This window comes from Oncorhynchus keta, chromosome 6 (genome assembly GCF_023373465.1).
Source record: "Oncorhynchus keta strain PuntledgeMale-10-30-2019 chromosome 6, Oket_V2, whole genome shotgun sequence".
Classification (NCBI taxonomy): Eukaryota; Metazoa; Chordata; class Actinopteri; order Salmoniformes; family Salmonidae; genus Oncorhynchus; species Oncorhynchus keta.
Window position 1 is genome coordinate 2,567,482 of NC_068426.1, and position 6,131 is coordinate 2,573,612.

At 40.5% G+C, this 6,131-nt stretch overlaps 1 long non-coding RNA gene across 1 annotated transcript; it reads left to right on the top strand.

Annotated features, from left to right (window-relative positions):
- The first annotated feature begins 5,038 nt into the window (after window positions 1-5,038).
- Window positions 5,039-5,493, top strand: LOC127930595 (uncharacterized). The gene is made up of 3 exons (XR_008138307.1): window positions 5,039-5,143; window positions 5,200-5,311; window positions 5,368-5,493. It is a non-coding gene; the product is annotated as an uncharacterized LOC127930595 (long non-coding RNA).
- The last annotated feature ends 638 nt before the right edge of the window (window positions 5,494-6,131 follow it).

A 6,131-nucleotide genomic window follows, 5' to 3' on the forward strand; every position in this document is an offset into this window, starting at 1 on the left:
GCTCAGAGATTAACCTTGCTCTAATTGGGTCAGAGATTAACCTTGCTCTAATTGGGTCAGAGATAAACCTTGCTCTAATTGGGTCAGAGATTAACCTAGCTCAGAATGGCTCAGAGATTAACCTGGCTGCTCTAATTGGGTCAGAGATTAACCTTGCTCTAATTGGGTCAGAGATTAACCTTGCTCTAATTGGGTCAGAGATGAACCTTGCTCTAATTGGGTCAGAGATTAACCTGGCTCAGAATGGCTCAGAGATTAACCTTGCTCTAATTGGGTCAGAGATTAACCTTGCTCTAATTGGGTCAGAGATAAACCTTGCTCTAATTGGGTCAGAGATTAACCTAGCTCAGAATGGCTCAGATTAACCTTGCTCTAATTGGGTCAGAGATTAACCTTGCTCTAATTGGGTCAGAGATTAACCTTGCTCTAATTGGGTCAGAGATAAACCTTGCTCTAATTGGGTCAGAGATTAACCTTGCTCTAATTGGGTCAGAGATTAACCTTGCTCTAATTGGGTCAGAGATTAACCTTGCTCTAATTGGCTCAGAGATTAACCTTGCTCTAATTGAGTCAGAGATTAACCTTGCTCTAATTGGGTCAGAGATTAACCTTGCTCTAATTGGGTCAGAGATTAACCTGGCTCAGAATGGCTCAGAGATTAACCTTGCTCTAATTGGGTCAGAGATTAACCTTGCTCTAATTGGGTCAGAGATTAACCTTGCTCTAATTGGGTCAGAGATAAACCTTGCTCTAATTGGGTCAGAGATTAACCTTGCTCTAATTGGGTCAGAGATAAACCTTGCTCTAATTGAGTCAGAGATTAACCTTGCTCTAATTGGGTCAGAGATTAACCTGGCTCAGAATGGCTCAGAGATTAACCTTGCTCTAATTGGGTCAGAGATTAACCTGGCTCAGAATGGCTCAGAGATTAACCTGGCTCAGAATGGCTCAGAGATTAACCTGGCTCAGAATGGCTCAGAGATTAACCTGGCTCAGAATGGCTCAGAGATTAACCTTGCTCTAATTGGGTCAGAGATTAACCTTGCTCTAATTGGGTCAGAGATTAACCTTGCTCTAATTGGGTCAGAGATTAACCTTGCTCTAATTGGCTCAGTAATGACTCCTGTTGACTCCTGCTTCAACCAACCAACCTCATTAATCAGTGTCATGACTAGTGACAGAAACCCAGTCAGCATAGAAGTTAAACATAACTGGATTCTCAAACGTACCCTTAAAACTGAGCTGACAAGAAGTTGGATTACTGAGAAAGCGACTGATTATTGAAAAAAAATATGAATATGTTTACATTACTTATTTAATTCATTTCCCACGGTTTTGTCAGACAAAATCCCAGTGATTTTCCACTAGCTTTGGTTGCCGATGTGTATAATGTTGAATCCTCAGCATGCATGGACACACAAGCGTTGTTCAATGCCAGTGGCAGGACATTGGTAAAAACAGAAGAGAGAGCTTCCCTGCGGTACACCACACTGTAACATGTTTGACATTAGAGAAGCTCCCATTAAAGAAAACCCTTTGATAGAGAGCTCTGAATCCACAATATGGCAGAGGTTAAAAATCAAAGCACGTACATCCATTCGACAACAGGTTATGGTCAATAATAGCAAATGCTGCACTGAAATCAGTACAGCAGTACAGCGCCCACAATCTTCCTATTATCAATTTCTTTCAACCAATCATCAGTCATTTGTGTCAGTGCGGTACATGTTGAGTGGCCTTCTCTATAAGCATGCTGAAAGCATGCTGTTCATTTGTTTACAGAGAAATAGCATTGTATCTGGTCAAACACAATTTTCTACAAAAGGTTTTTGCTAAGATTTAGCAGCAATCTGATTGGTCGGCTGTTAGAACCAGTAAAAGGTGCTTTAACATTCTTGGGTAGAATGGCTTTTGGCTTCCCTCCGGGTCTGAGGACAAACATTTGTCTCCACACTCAGATGAAAGATAAGACAAACAGGAGAGTCAATACAGTCAGATACCATCCTCTGCAGCGTTCCAGCTAAGTTGTCAATACCAGGTGGTTTCTCATTATCGACGAACCAAAATAATTCTTACACCTCATCCAAACTTACTTTACAAAAATCCTAAATTACAATGCAGTCCCTTTTCATTATTAGGTATTATATGCATGACTGGCTCACAGTTTGTTGTTGACATTTCATGCCTAAGTTTTGCCTACTTTGCCAATGAAATAGTCATTAAAGTAAATTGGCAAAATCAAAATGTTTTACGATAAATGAGACATATGATTCAATGAAAGAGGGAGTTGAATTAGTCTTTCTGCACATAATTTCATTTAAAGTACTCTAAAACTTTCCAGTCATAAATCATATAAAGTATCTTGGTTTAATAATAATTATATTATAAGATTTATTAATAGTAGAGTTTCTTCCTCATTTTCGTTCAGTTTATTCACATAATTCCTAATTTCACAGTAACTTTGCCGATCAGATGTGCAGACAAACTTATTCACCACTCCTTTAGCCTCGTCCCTCTCTTAACCATACAGCTTCTCAGTTCCTCATCAATCCACGGTGCCTTAACAGATCTTTAGCCTCGTCCCTCTCTCAACCATACAGCTTCTCAGTTCCTCATCAATCCACGGTGCCTTAACAGATCTTTAGCCACGTCCCTCTCTCAACCATACATCTTCTCAGTTCCTCATCAATCCATGGTGCCTTAACAGATCTTTAGCCTCGTCCCTCTCTCAACCATACAGCTTCTCAGTTCCTCATCCATCCACGGTGCCTTAACAGATCTTTAGCCTTGTCCCTCTCTCAACCATACAGCTTCTCAGTTCCTCATCAATCCACGGTGCCTTAACAGATCTTTAGCCTCGTCCCTCTCTCAACCATACAGCTTCTCAGTTCCTCATCAATCCACGGTGCCTTAACAGATCTTTAGCCTCGTCCCTCTCTCAACCATACAGCTTCTCAGTTCCTCATCAATCCACGGTGCCTTAACAGATATTTAGCCTCGTCCCTCTCTCAACCATACAGCTTCTCAGTTCCTCATCAATCCACGGGGCCTTAACAGATCTTTAGCCTCATCCCGCTCTCAACCATACAGCTTCTCAGTTCCTCATCAATCCACGGGGCCTTAACAGATCTTTAGCCTCGTCCCTCTCTCAACCATACAGCTTCTCAGTTCCTCATCAATCCACGGAGCCTTAACAGATCTTTAGCCTCATCCCTCTCTCAACCATACAGCTTCTCAGTTCCTCATCAATCCACGGAGCCTTAACAGATCTTTAGCCTCGTCCCTCTCTCAACCATACAGCTTCTCAGTTCCTCATCCATCCACGGGGCCTTAACAGTTCGTTTCTCAATAACTGGAAGAAACTATTTCATAAATATATCATCAAGTGCAGTGTCTTGGATGCTCCTCATTACATCAGACCCAACAAATAAATATTACGTTGTATCTTCAACATTCCAACCTCGTCGTGTGGCAATATATATAAAACACAGGAAATATGTTTTTTTTGACTGCACTGGGCCTTTAAAAGTCATACCTTTACCTTTAAAACCATGTGGAAGATTTCCAGTCATTCCAATGAATAAAGTGCTTTTTGATCCTAAAGAATATGAATGTTAAATACACCTTGAGATTTGCTTCGCCTACTTACCATTCTTTTATGTTTTAGTTGTCATCAAGGATGAAGAGGATTCAATTCACATTTCTCTAACTGCTTCACTCACAGATAAAAAAAAAAAAAAGTACATTCTGCTCTCATAGAACATCTTACTTCAGAACAATCGAAATGTACTGCTATACTTCTTACCAATTACCGGCTGTTGAAGTCTATCAAATATGTGCAGACATTTCTTATTAGAGTCGATCAAATAGTTTACGATTAACAACAAAGAGCCCGCAAGATGAGTTGTGGAGATGTACTGTGGAAGTTAAGAGTCGTCAAAACATAGCTTCCATCTTTTTCTCGACTATTTATTTTTTAAATATATTTTACCTTTATTTAACTAGGCAAGTCAGTTAAGAACAAATTCTTATTTTCAATGACGGCCTAGGAACAGTGGGTTAACTGCCTGTTCAGGGGCAGAACGACAGATTTGTACCTTGTCAGCTCGGGGATTTGAACTTGCAACCTTCCGGTTACTAGTCCAACGCTCTAACCACTAGGCTACCCTGCCACCCGACGATTAGCTAATAATATCCAGACGTTTATTAAAAACGGTCTCGCTGGTTGAGCAAAGTGCCTCTCCCTGATGGAGACGCCCTCGCTCTGCTGTCCGTCGCACCTCCGCAACCCTTTCAGCATAGGCCCCAGGGCTCCATTTTTAAACATTTAACCAGGTAAAACCCATCGAGGTTAAAATCCTATTTTGCGACCTGACAAGAAGGCAAAACATGGAAACTGCAGCGTGTCCAAAAATACACACAAAAGACAAAAAGTGTCAAAAAAGTGTTAAAAGACACAACTGAAGATTAGAAACCACTGCAGTTGTCAAACAGTCGATCAGAGTCTTTAAAAAACAGGCAAAGACACCAACTTTAAAACCTTCTGAAGCATGTTCCAGAATGAAGGGGCATTATGGGAAATATGGTCTCAGTTCTAGCTTCAGGAACAGACGAGGACAGCAGAGACTGTGAATGAAGACTGTATTGAGTGACTGATCTGGTCAGTAAAGAACAGAAATACAAAGGGAGTTGCTTCGTACATAAAAACGTGTACCAGTGCTTTAGTCTCCTGGTGGAGAGAGAGATCCATTGCACCATAGCATACAGATAATAGTGATGGGTGAGTGATCTGGTAATACGTCTTCAAGCAACATGATGTGTCCAGAGTTTTTAAGGTACTTGCTGAGGCATATAGTTTTTAAGGTACTTGCTGAGGCATATAGTTTTTAAGGTACTTGCTGAGGCATATAGTTTTTAAGGTACTTGCTGAGGCATATAGTTTTTAAGGTACTTGCTGAGGCATATAGTTTTTAAGGTACTTGCTGAGGCATATAGTTTTTAAGGTACTTGCTGAGGCATATAGTTTTTAAGGTACTTGCTGAGGCATATAGTTTTTAAGGTACTTGCTGAGGCATATAGTTTTTAAGGTACTTGCTGAGGCATATAGTTTTTAAGGTACTTGCTGAGGCATATAGTTTTTAAGGTACTTGCTGAGGCATATAGTTTTTAAGGTACTTGCTGAGGCATATCGTTTTTAAGGTACTTGCTGAGGCATATAGTTTTTAAGGTACTTGCTGAGGCATATAGTTTTTAAGGTACTTGCTGAGGCATATAGTTTTTAAGGTACTTGCTGAGGCATATAGTTTTTAAGGTACTTGCTGAGGCATATCGTTTTTAAGGTACTTGCTGAGGCATATCGTTTTTAAGGTACTTGCTGAGGCATATAGTTTTTAAGGTACTTGCTGAGGCATATAGTTTTTAAGGTACTTGCTGAGGCATATAGTTTTTAAGGTACTTGCTGAGGCATATAGTTTTTAAGGTACTTGCTGAGGCATATAGTTTTTAAGGTACTTGCTGAGGCATATAGTTTTTAAGGTACTTGCTGAGGCATATAGTTTTTAAGGTACTTGCTGAGGCATATAGTTTTTAAGGTACTTGCTGAGGCATATAGTTTTTAAGGTACTTGCTGAGGCATATAGTTTTTAAGGTACTTGCTGAGGCATATAGTTTTTAAGGTACTTGCTGAGGCATATAGACAATGTCAACATCATCAAACACTGATTTGACTGAAGTGGTTTGAACAAGATCCTTTCTGACTAACATTCAAATCAAATCAAATTTTATTTATATAGCCCTTCGTTCATCAGCCGATATCTCAAAGTGCTGCACAGAAACCCAGCCCAAAACCCCAAACCGTAAGCAATGCAGGTGTAGAAGCACGGCGGCTAGGAAAAACTCCCTAGAAAGGCCAAAACCTAGGAAGAAACCTAGAGAGGAACCAGGCTATGTGGGGTGGCCAGTCCTCTTCTGGCTGTGCCGGGTGGAGATTATAACAGAACATGGCCAAGATGTTCAAATGTTCATAAATGACCAGCATGGTCAAATAATAGTAAGGCAGAACAGTTGAAACTGGAGCAGCAGCATGGCCAGGTGGACTGGGGACAGCAAGGAGTCATCATGTCAGGTAGTCC